Here is a 12,993-nt window from a genome sequence, read left to right as displayed (position 1 = left end):
ACTGGAGTGGGTTGTCATTTCCTTTTCCAGGGGATCTTCCTAACCCAGGGATGGAACCCGAGTCTCCTGCTTGGCAGGTGGGTTCTTTATACTACTGAGCCCCCTGGGAAGCCTCTTGAAAAACTAATTTGTGTTTTCTCCATCCAGTTTTGCCCTCTTTTTAAAAAAAGAATGTATTTACCATAAAAAAATACTTTTAATTGGAAAAAGGTACATTTAGAGAGACGTGGCAAAGATAGTACAGAGAGTTCCTATATCCCCCTTACTCAGTAGCTCCCACTGTTAACATTGTACACTACCATGGTACATTCGTCAGAACTAGGAAACCCACAGTGGCACATTACTATCCATTTAAATAGCCAAATTTATATGAATTTCATCAGTTTTTCCATGAATACCTCTTTCTGTTCCAGGACAAGTTGGGAGTACCACATGTGTATGGTTGTCAATCTCCTGATTCTCCTCTGGTCTATGACAACTTCTCAGCCTTTCCTTATTTTTCATGATCTTGACAGTCCTGTGGAGTATTGGCCAGATACCTTATAGAATATTCCCAAGCTGGGTGTATCTTATGTTTTCCCCATGATTAGACTGGAGTTATGCGATTTTGAAAAAAACAGCACAGTGATGAAATGCCCTTTTCATTGCATTTTATCAGTTCAGTTCAGGTCAGTTCAGTCGCTCAGTCATCTCCGACTCTCTGTGACTCCAAGTACTGCAGCATGAGCATACGCATCAGGGCATCCCTGATAGTTCCAAGACACTACTGGGAATGTGAGCCTTCATTAGTTAAGGTAGTGTCTACCAGGTCTCATTACTGCACTTTTGCCCTTTTGCTATTCTGTCTTCTGGAGGTAAGTCACAGTCTAGCCCCCTCTGAAGGGGGAGGGTAGGTGGGGATTAAGCCCTACTTGCTAGCACCTTGAGGCCTGACGTGCGTGGCCCTTGTGCTCCCCCATCATGCGCTTGGGAAGAACTCCTCCCAGGTTTAACTGCTCCTCCCAGATTGGTGGTGGCTGTTGTTCAGCCACTAAGTCATGTCGGACTGCATCCCCGTGGACTGCTGCACGCAAGGCTTCTCTGCACATCACTGTCTCCTGGACTTGGCTCAGATTCATGTCCATTGAGTTGGTGATGCTATCCAACCATCTCATCCTCTGCTGCCCCCTTCTCCTTCTGCCTTTAATCTTTCCCAGCATCAGCATCTTTTCCAATGAGTCAGCTCTTCACATCAGGTGGCCAAAGGATTGGAGCATCAGCTTCAGTCCTTCCAATGAGTATTCAGAATTGATTTCTTTTAGGATTGACTTGCAGTCCAAGGGATTGATCTCCTTGCAGTCCAAGGGATTCTCAAGAGTCTTCTCCAGCACCACAGTTTGAAAGCATCAATTCTTCAGCACTTTCAACTTTCTTTAAGGTCCGATTCCCACATCTGTACATGACTACTGGAAAAACCATAGCTTTGGCTGTATGGACCTTTGTTGGCAAAGTGATGTCTCTGCTTTTTAAAATGCAGTCTAGGTTTGTCATAGCTTTTCTTCCAAGGAGCAAGTGTCTTTTAATTTCATGGCATCTGCAGTGATTTTGGAGCCCAAGAAAATAAAATCTGTCACTCTTTCTACTTTTCCACCTTCTAATTGCCATGGAGTGATGGGACCAGATGCCATGATCCTAGTTTTTTGAATGTTGAGTTTTAAGTCAGCTTTTTCACTCTCCTCTTTCACCCTTATCAAGAGGCTCTTTAGTTCCTCTTCACTTTCTGCCATTAGAGTGGCATCATCTGCATATCTGAGGTTGTTGATATTTCTCCCAGCAATCTTGATTTCAGCTTGTGATTCATCCAGCCTGGCATTTCACATGATGTATTCTACATATGTTAAATAAGCAGGTGACAATATACAACCTCGACAAACTCCTTTGTCTATTTTGAACCAGTCTGTTGTTCCATGTCTGTTGCTTTTTGACCTGCATACAGGTTTCTCAGGAGACAGATAAGGTGGTCTGGTATTCCCACCTCTAAGAATTTTCCACAGTTTGTTGTGGTACACACAGTAAAAGGCTTTAGCATAGTCAATGAAGCAGAAGTAGATGTTTTTCTGTAATTCCCTTGCTCTCTCTATGAGCCAACGAATGTTGGCAATTTGATCTCTGTTTCCTCTGCCTTTTCTAAATCCAGCTTGATATCTGGAAGTTCTGGGTTCACATACTGCTGAAGCCTAACTTGAAAGATTTTGAACATGACCTTGCTAGCATGTGAAATGAGCACAATTGTACAGTAGTGTGAACATTCTTTGGCATTGCCCTTCTTTGGGATTGGAGACAGGAACAGCTTGCTTTTCAGTGAATACCTGTTGGTTCTTTGGGGATTCTTGAGTTCTTGGGTCTTTAGACACTTTTCTGTTTTGGCAGATTTCATGGCTGCTGGTGGTTTTTCCCTACCCATTTATATTTTGGCATTTGTGGTTCGTTGTAATTGTTGCCTGTGAATATTTGAGTTTATCATCTACTTCCTCTGTTTTTATGTGGAGATTGTGAGAGGTCCAAAAACTTATGGCTCCCTCTTGCTTCAGTGTTGTCTTTATGAGTTTTCTTGATGCTGTATTACTACGCATAGATACTCTGCCTGCTAAATCTTTATGGAGTGTAACCTTTGCAGCAAGAAACTTTTTAACACTATGAATACATTAAAAATATTGGGATCGCAACCTTTTGTTCTTCTTCCTCCCCTTCCTCCCTCTCTATTTTTTCTCTTTCTTTTCCTTCTTTCTCTCCGCCACCATTCTTTTTCATTTTCCAGGTTTTCTTTTATCACTTTGAAATTGCTCTATTTTTTAAATTAAGAGGTTTAATATTTTACTATTAAACTATTTCTTATTTTCTTTCATGACTCTTGCTTCACTGTATAAAAATAGCACCAGCAAACACAGTGTAGAGCAAATTTTTTAAAAAATAATTTATTTATTTATTTATTTTTCACTGTGTTGGGTGTTGCTTGCTGCATGGGCATTTCTCTAGTTGCAGAGAAGGGAGGTTACGCTCTAGTTACAGTGAGTGGGCTTCTCATTGCAGTGGCTTCTGTTGTTGCAGAGCACAGGCTCTAAGGTCTGCAGTCTTTAGTAGTTGCTGCACACGGGCTCAGTAATTAGGGTTCCCGGACTCTAGAGCACAGCTCAGTAGTTGTGGTGCAGGGTTTTACTTGCTCTGAGGCATTCAGGATCTTCCCGGATGGGGGATAGAACCCATGTCTCCTGCACTGGCAGCCATTCTTTACCACTGAGCCACCAGGGAAGCTCCTGGCAAAATTCTGATAGTATTGTTCTCTATCTAACAGCGTGTAACTAGCAAAAACTTTCCTCCACTGCCAGTTATTTCCAATGGGAAGATCATGGAGTATTTTGACTCTAATCCAGGAATGTATATAAGCACGTTACAATATTATATAAGGCTTAAGATAACAGTGTTATCCTTGAATTGAATAATTTTTATAACTGGTTTTTACCACAACTAATTTCAGGAATTCTGAGTATTACAATGGGAGCCTAGCCTAAAAATCATAAAGTACTGTGAAAAAGACTCATACTGTTTATCTGAAGTCATTAGGAATTTAAGGAGTATTTTTTTTTTTTTTTCTGGTACCATTTTGTTGCAAGTAGTTTCTTTTCACAAAAGTTGCTTTTAAAGAGACCTCTTTCCCCCACTAATTTAAGTATGCTAGATTAAGTTCTTTCAAATTAGTTTATTTCCTTTGTGTAAATAAACAGTCCTAAATAGATTTTGTGCATTTCTCACATGCTTCTTCACTTATTAGTTCTGAAGGGTTACTGAGTGCCATCTTGATCAGTCAGCCGTTTTCCTGGCAATATCTGTTGACAAATCCTGAGTTTTCTGCTAGAGCTTCATTGATTTCAGTTACATCTGATAGAGGAGAATAAAGTTCACCAGCAGCTTTCACACTTTGCAAAGCACTGAACTCCTCTTGTTCAATTTTGTCCCAAATTCAGGCAGCCTACGTTAAATGACATTTCCCAAAGCTTCCTGTGCCAAATTGCTGATTTCTATGATTTAACACCTTTTTTTGTTGATATCATTCAGGTGTGTGATTTACCCATGGAGAGCAGAGCAGGCTGGTGCTCAGCATCCAGATGTCGCCAGTCCTCAGCCCCACAGCCTGCAGGGTATGGCAGAGGCCCACATGTGCAGGCTGACACCACGACCACAGCTTGTGGGCCCTGTTGGCAGGAGTGCCTGGAATGACTGTTTCAGAGGTAGGTCTTATATCCCACTTATGGCTGGATTTTGCCTTGCTTTGAGTATCTGAGTGTATTTTGAGTATATAAGATTATAACATGTACACTTATTAATGACATTTTTGGACTTATTGCTGGTATAGCTTTGTGCTGTGTGTGTGCAAAGTCACTTCAGTCGTGTCCGACTCTTTGCGACCCCAAGGACTGTGGCCCACCAGGCTCCTCTGTCCCTGGAATTCTCCAGGCAAGAATACTGGAGTGAGTCATTCCCTTCTCCAGGGGATCTCCCTGACCCAGGGATCCAACCAGAGTCTTATGCATTGCAGGTAGCTTCTTTACTATCTGAGCCACCAGGGAAGCCCATATTATATGGTAGAAAACTTTAAAGTTTTCTTTGTTTTGTTTCTCATTTATTTTCTGTTCTGTTTGGTCTTTGCTGGTTATATATTCAATTCATATGATAATTTGATGTTTTATGTTATTTTCAATTTGTCATGATTATCCTTATAGTTATAGTCTAAAGTGATATAATTAATTTTCACTTTTATGAACAAAGAAATAAGTATTCCTGCAATTTTTATTGACCTTATCTTCTTCCTGATTACCCTGATTTTAGCTGATTGTGATATCTTTTTCTGTTTTCTTAGTGTTTACTTTGAACCTTTCCGTAGGCATATTTCTATTACTAGATTAATCAGAATTAGATGATATATTTTAATTTCTAGCAATATATTTGCACTCCATTCTCCATTTCAGCCTTTATCTCCAAGCTTTTGTTATTAAATAAAACCAGAAGAAATTGTTTCAATTTTTACAGGCTAAAATGACAGAATATTGGCAGTTTCATGATTGCTATTTTTGGATCACTACCCAAATAACTATTTCTTTAACTTTAATTACATTACTGAAGTATGTCTTGATATTTATCTCTCTGATTCATTATTTCTTGGTATATGGTATAACCTCTCAATCTGTAGTTCTAACTCTAATTTGATTTAAGATAATTATCTTAAATTATATCCTTGATTTTTTTTCTCTTCAATTGATACTCTTTGTTTCAAGAACAAAAAAATTTAAATTTAGGATCTCCTTGGTTTTATATTTTCTGTTTCCTCTCTGTTAAGCTGCTAAGTCGCTTCAGTCGTGTCCAACTCTGTGCAACCCCATAGACGGAAGCCCACGAGGCTCCCCCGTCCCTGGGATTCTCCAGGCAAGAATACTGGAGTGGGCTGCCATTTCCTTCTCCAGTGCATGTAAGTGAAAAGTGAAAGTGAAGTCACTCAGTTGTGTCCGACTCTTAGCGACCCCATGGACTGCAGCCTACCAGGCTCCTCCGTCCATGGGATTTTCCAGGCAAGAGTACTGGAGTGGGGTGCCATTGCCTTTCCTCTCTAGTCCTATAAAAATCTTTGGTATATTCATTTTATTTTGTTCTCCTTTTTCAATTCTATTTTTTCTGCAATGTGAGTTGTACTTTTTGATATTTCCATAACAGTCTTGATTTCTCTGATGTTTTTTTTTTCCTCTTTGACTTCTTTCCTGAGTCCCGGATATTTCATATGTATTTTCCTTCTGGTGTCTGATCATTTTTTTCCCTTTTGAATATTTGTATCTTTTCTTTGTGCTCTTGTTCTAAAATGACATTTTTTTCTATTTAATTCTCTGAGAGCCTAGATATGTATTTGATATTTCTGTCTGCTTCTTTGTAATATTTTTTATGATGTGATTTTTTGTTTCTCTCCTTTTGTGTTTTTAAAAAACTTTTAATTTTATATTGGAGTATTGCCAATTAACAATGTTGTGTTAGTTTCAGGTGTACAGAAAAGTGACTCAGCCACACCTGTACATGTATCCATTCTCCCCCAAATTCCCCTCCCATCAAGGCTGCCACATAATATTGAGCAGAGTTTCCTGTGCCATACAGTAGGTCCATGTTGGTTATCCAGTTTAAATTTAGCAGTGTATATTGCTGTATCTGATAACAATATATACTGCTATATATAGTGTATATATATATACACTGATCTCAAACTCCCTAACTATCCCTTACCTCAACCCTCCCCCCAGGTAATCATAAGTTCATTCAATAAGTTTGTGAGTCAGTTTCTGTTTTGTAAATCCATTCATTTATATTATTTCTTTTTAGATTCTGAATATAAGGGATACCATATGATATTTCTCTTTCTCTAACTTCATTCAGTATGGTAATCTCTAGGTCCATCTATGTTGCTGCAAACGGCGTTATTTCATGGTGGAGTATTTTTCATGGCTGAGTAATATTCCACTGCATATATGTACCACATGTTCTTTATCCATTCCTCTGCTGATGGATCAGAGAAGGCAATGGCACCCCACTCCAGTACTCTTGCCTGGAAAATCCCATGGACGGAGGAGCCTGGTAGGCTGCAGTCCATGGGGTCACCAAGAGTTGGACACGACTGAGCGACTTCATTTTCACTTTTCACTTTCCTGCATTGGAGAAGGAAATGGCAACCCACTCCAGTATTCTTGCCTGGAGAATCCCAGGGACGGGGGAGCCTCATGGGCTTCCGTCTATGGGGTCGCACAGAGTTGGACACGACTGAAGCGACTTAGCAGCAGCAGCAGCAGCTGCTGATGGATGTTTAGGTTGTCTCCATGTCTTAGCTATTGTAAACAGTGCTGCAGTGAACACTGTGATGTGTGTATCCTCTTGGACCATGTTCTTCTCTGGATATATGTCTAGGAGTGGGATTGCAGCGTTATCTGGTAGCTTTATTTTTAGTTTTTTAAGGAACCTCTATACTGCTGTCCATAGTGGATATTTTACTACAATATTTTTGACTAGATCTTTTGCAAATTCCTTTTTATTATCACTCATTTTTGAATGATGAGCCAGATATTTGGAGGTGTTTCGTGTTAGCAGTGTTCTGGGGTAGCAGGAAGCCTCACTGGTGCACAGTAAAACTTATGATTTAGGGTTTTGAGTGTCAACTAGTTGATACTTTCATCTCTGAGGCTGACCAGAGTTTAACATCTACTCAAACTTTAGAACCTCTTGTCTCTCCTATGTTAATAGCTTCAAGGAATGATGGCAAGTCCATGTGTTCCCTTTTTATCCCAGTCTTTCTTGTTATTCTTGGCTGCTAAAAAGGGTCCAGGGAAGGTCCCATCATCACTGCACATCTTGTTCTGTTGCTTCTCCCTTAGAGGGCACCACCTGGTTTGGATTCTGTGACCTCCAGGTGCAATTGTTCCCTAGCATTGTTCTGTGCTCTGGCCTACTATTCGCTAAATTTGGAAGCTCTTTTTCATACAGTTTGGTTCTCAATTACAGACTTCATTCCAGTTGAGTTCTCTCAAGACCTCTCAAATGTCTTGATTTTAGGTAATTTCAAGGAGGAATGGAAGGTGGAGATACCTTAATTTTTTTTTTAATTTTATGATTGCTTACTATTTATTCATTGCATATGTCATAATTTATACATAACTATACATTTGGGCTTCCCTGATCTGTCAGTTAATCTTGCCATTTAAAAACCGGGAATCTTTGTATCATTGACTTGAAATTTGTTATGTGAGTGTAAAATTAGATTGAGAAGGGATTCAGAATCATTTTCCTAAACTACTTTGAACAGACAGATGACTATTCAAGATTAGAGATACTCAATAAATAGGTCAAACAGCTTTTAACTGAAAAATGGCCTATTGGCTAATTATGGGATGGGCTAGCATACTTGACTCAGTGAAAGGTGTAAGGAAATCTAATGTGGATACATTTTAAAATTTATTTATGAACAGTTTTTAAAAGTGAAGCTTTACTCGAGTTTTAAGAGATATTTGGAAATTAATTTAACTCTCCTATTTTTAAATGGGAAAACTAAAGATTGGAGAGCTTTGTTGTTTCACATCTAGTTAATATCAGAGTGAGTTCTAGACTATCTGTGTTCCTAAATTCAGTTGTAGGTAATAGTTTTATTGTTTCTGACATATCCGCATATTATTTAAAACTTTTTTATATAATATTTTTCTCTAATTTGACTCATCCATTTCATTAAAATACATTTATATAAAGAAGAAACTGTGTTTAAATATGGGTACAGAGTCCCAGTGTTTGGTAAACATTAACTTCCAACATCATGCTCTTTCCTCCACATCCAACTATCTGAGAATCTACTCTCTGATTTAGAGTCTGTCTATTCTGGCCATTGGTCACCATGACATTTTGGTTCCTGTGTCCAGAGATGAGGTTTTCTTGGACAGAAATGCTTTATATCCTTTCCATGAAGAATAGCTTTAATCTTTTCTTTTAAATTTATTTATTTGGCTGCATTGGGTCTTAGCTGTGGCATGTGGGATCGTCATTGTGTCATGCAGGACTCTCTTGTTGCGATGCACGGACTCTCCAGTTGTGCTCAGGCTCAGTAGTGACCGTGCAGCCTTAGTTGATCTGTGGCTTGTGGGATTTTAGTTCCCTGACCAGGAATGGAAACTGTGTCCCCAGCATTGCAAGGTGGATTCTTAATCAGTGGGCCACCAGGGAAGTCCTGAGCGTCTTTAATCTTTATCTAATGAAATCATCCCGCCTCTACTTACTTTCCTCCTGACACTCAATTTATATGTCTTCAAAGGCATCCAGTCCTTTCACTATGGAGCTAGAAGCCATCTTGGAATTCAACTTCCTTCATTTTACAGGTGAACAAACTTATCAGAAGATTAAATTGGCAATAAAGGATCGTGCAGCTTAAGGCTAAGACCTAGGTGCAAATCTCATCCTCTTACTTGTTGTGACCTTACAGAATTTACTTAACCTCTCTATAATTCTTAGTTTCTCTACCTGTAAAGTGAGGATACTAATACCTATTTTAGAGGGCTTATTGAGGATTAAAAAATATAATGAATATGAAAACTAAGCATGATGCTTGGTAAATAATAATTGATCAACAGAGTGCCATTTGACTCTCGCTGCTATTGTTATTATTATTAGTAGTAGTATTTGTATTTCTGCTACTATTGCTGCCTCTACTACCTGGTTTCAAAGTTAGTGTGACTCATTCAACCACAGGCAAATAACACCTCAGTTTGACATAACATTTAAGAGACTTATGTCTTCTTCTTGACAATGGATTCTGTGATTAAAGGTACCAAACTGACGCCAGAGAATTATCTATAGATGTAATATGAAGCACTCCAAGGTCAGTATTATATAGGGTAATAAGATGTATCTACCAAGTGGTGTGGTTTGAAGTATCTAGAAATATATCTTCCACGTTATGTGCATCAACTTGGACATTGTCCTAGACTTTAGAGAGATAGTCAGGTATAATAATTAAAACATAGGCTCTGGAGCTAGACTGCATTACTTCGAAACCTGACTCATACACTTAGTTGTGTTACTGTAGGCAAAATACTTGAATACCTCTGTGTCTCAGTTTCCCCATCTCTACACTGGGGATGATAATAACTCACTTCATTAGATCTGAGAGATCAAGTGAGCTACTATATGTAAGATGCATGGACTAGATCCTGACACTGTATTCACATATCTGTTTCTCCAGCTTTTTGGGCAGTGCTTTGACTGTGTCCTCCTCTCTCTTACGGATCCAGATCCAAGAAGAGTTGCTGATTTTTCAGTCTGTTCAGCTTGTATTTATTGTTCAGACAGTGTCATGCCTTTCAAGCTCCTTACACACAAAACTGGAAACCAGAGGTATTATTAAAGTATTATTATTATGTTTAAACAACAGAATATTATATCCTCATGCATATATAAGTATGCACACAGAGGCATACGCACACACCTCTGATCTGAATGTCATTTCTGCCTTGGTGTTCAAAAATCCCTTAGTAAGTGGTCATTAAGCATACTGCTCTGCCTCTCCCACCCTCTTCTTTTCCAATACATTCTCTTGGCAGCAGATGACAGAAATATCCCCAAACTTTTGCACATTTCAAAAATATGCTGTACCCTGAATAAGTCTCAGAAAGAAAATGTTGACAGACTTTGCATCAGGCCCATAAAATTCAAACCTAAAAAAAATTATGGGCCTGGGTCAAAGGAGCTATTTCCAAGAAAACAGTTGGACTCCATGCAAAGGATTTTTGACATAGAACATACTCTTCTTTTAGACAATCAGTGGGAGACTAGCTGGTCCCCAGCCATGCATAAATCTGTCCATGTACAATTGGTAGCAGTTCCTAATTAGGGAAAAGGAGGGAGGGGTATGGACTGAGCAGAGCAGGCTGAGACTGGCAGGCAGAGAAGCAGGAGGAAGTATCCCAGTGCTTGCTGCCACCTTTCCTGAAACCTCTACCACAGGCCTATACCAAGGATAAATCACCACCTTTTCTAGAGTTCAGGAAAATAAGACTATAAATAAATAATGTGTGGATGTGCCCGAGTACATTATGGATGCGCTAGATGTGAGAGAAGAAGGAAGAGCAGGTCCAGGCCAGGAGAAGTGCAAATGGAGCAGCATTTGCTAAATATGGTGAAAAGCTGAGTGGCCCAATTAATTTTTATGAAAACTCTTCCCCGTACCCTGGCTATTCAGCCTGTGCTCTCTGATAGGGAGGAGAAAATCAATGCCTGTGGTGCCTGATGGGTAATAAATTGTAAATAGCCAGGACGGGGGCACTCATGGCTCTCTGGAAGGCTTCTTTTCAGGGACTGGGTTCACTCCCTCGACTTCTCCCCCTGACCTCTCTTTCTCTGGGTTAGAACACAGTACCACCATTGGAAAGCCTTTTTTGTAAAATTTTACTCCATTATATTGCAATTTTAGCATCTCACGCATTTGGCACTTAGAACATTTTTATAATGGTCTTTGGTTTATTTTTGGCCCAGTTTTACGGCTCTCTGCCAGGCCCAAACTTCTGCTATGTAGCTGACCCAAAATAGTTTCAAAGGCTCAGATGTAACTTGATACCGAAATTTTCTCCTCACATGTTTAAGTTAGCCTTGTAAAATTTGATGACCCCACAAAAGTTTCTCTAGTTAGTAATTAGACTCATAGGACATGTCATCTCATTGCTATGCAAGGTGAGACAGTCAAGTGTCCATGTCACTCGCAGGTAAGTCCAAACAAAAGATGCCTCTGCAGTGATGCCTCTGACTTTTTCTACAAGTCAGAAAAAGTTCCAGATGCATAGAAATAGAAATTGGACTGACATTTAAAGGGATCTAAATATGCTCCATAGCTAGCTAGGCTGGGAGAGTCCTCATGAGTCTTCATCGTACCATGGCTCATGACTTCCGCCACCACCAGCTAACAAGGCTGAATATTATTCTCAGATCATGTATAATATGCCAACCCTTTACTGTCTATGATCTTGTTAAAATGTTTCATTAGCTGTTTATAATTGGGACAATTTTCACCACTGTTTTATAGAAGAGGGAATTTGTATTAATAGTTTAGAGGAATGATTTCCAAACCCAATTATAGAATTCCCTGGCGAGTTTCAGAAATCTTGGTGCCTAGGCAGCAACCCATACCAGTACATCAGAATGCCTGGGGGTAGAAGCTGGGCATTAGTATTTGGGGAAAAAAACAACACACTAATAAAAATGATTCAAATGTGCAGCCATGTTTTGGAACCACTGGTTTAGAGAGATTTAAGAGATTAGTTCAGTGCCACCAGCTAATCTATGGTAAAATGAAGGGGCCATTTGAGTCCAAGGCTTGCACTTTTTCTAGTACACCAGGCTGCCTTGCGTCCTCCTGCTGGAAAAAAATGTGAAACGTGTACAAAATAGAGTCCATGGACCCTGCTTCAAGGAACTTATGGTCTGAGGCAGAAAAATGATGTAGGTAAAGATAAAATCAATGTTAACCTGTGTGGTGTTGCTTGTGAATTTAGCAAAAGCTTGGGAGCTACTGAGCTAGCGAGTCAAATGAGTCTACTTGGATATGCCTTCACCTCTGGAGATTCAATTTCTCAAGTTACCTCCAGGATGTGTGTTAAGTTGGTAAGTCGTGTCCGACTATTTTGTGACCCCATGGGCTGTAGCCTGCCAGGTTCCTCTGTCTATGGGATTGCCCAGGATACTGGAGTGGGTTGCCAGTTTCTTCTCCAAGTGATCTTCCTGACCCAGGGATCAAACCACATCTCCTACATCGCCTACATTTGCAGGCAGATTCTTTACCACTGAGCACCTGTACCACCTGAGAATTAAGTGAGTTAACTCTCCAAAACAAAAGCCATCTGTGCTGTCCATATGAAAGTACTTAGGGGGACAGGAAGTTTAAAGTAGCGAACACATAACAAAATCTGGGACACTCAGTGGTTGTGTCCACTGACATGACTAGTTCCTGAAAGAAGGGACTTTGATGCGCTTTGGGTGTGCCATACCTCATACTACATACCTCTGTGTTGAAGATATGGAGGTACAGAGAGGTAAGGAACTTGTCTTCTGTGGTGAGTATCAGAGCTGGAATTTCAACTTGAGTTCTCTTCTCTGACTCCCGTTCTCTGCTCTACAGTGCCTTCTCCACAACCCAGGGGAGACTCTATCTCCATAGGAGGTCAGTTCTTCTCTTCATCCATTGTATGACTGTAGAAGAAGGCTTGCATACACAATCAGGTTCCAACAACAAGACTTCGTTCTAAGCATCTGCTCTCACCACCAGGATATTCCTTACCCACCTCACCCCCCTCAGATTATAATACAGTTCCACCATAATGGTTTTCTGTTCTACCATAAGAAATTGCTATTAGATTCATCTGAATCATGAAAACAATAGAAGGCTAGTAACAACAAGAGCAA

At 39.8% G+C, this 12,993-nt stretch overlaps 1 long non-coding RNA gene across 2 annotated transcripts in view; it reads left to right on the top strand.

Annotated features, from left to right (window-relative positions):
* The window catches only part of LOC129651589 (uncharacterized), a 28,980-nt gene extending 19,038 nt beyond the window's left edge, over positions 1-9,942 (top strand). For both annotated transcript variants that reach the window (XR_008714223.1, XR_008714222.1), the window contains 2 exons: positions 4,093-4,265; positions 9,785-9,942. This is a non-coding gene — a long non-coding RNA (uncharacterized LOC129651589). The remainder of the gene's footprint in view (positions 1-4,092; positions 4,266-9,784) is intronic.
* The last annotated feature ends 3,051 nt before the right edge of the window (positions 9,943-12,993 follow it).

This window comes from Bubalus kerabau, chromosome 4 (genome assembly GCF_029407905.1).
Source record: "Bubalus kerabau isolate K-KA32 ecotype Philippines breed swamp buffalo chromosome 4, PCC_UOA_SB_1v2, whole genome shotgun sequence".
Lineage (NCBI taxonomy): Eukaryota > Metazoa > Chordata > Mammalia > Artiodactyla > Bovidae > Bubalus > Bubalus kerabau.
Note: the sequence above shows the minus strand (reverse complement) of the source record. Positions and strands in the feature narration are given on the sequence as shown.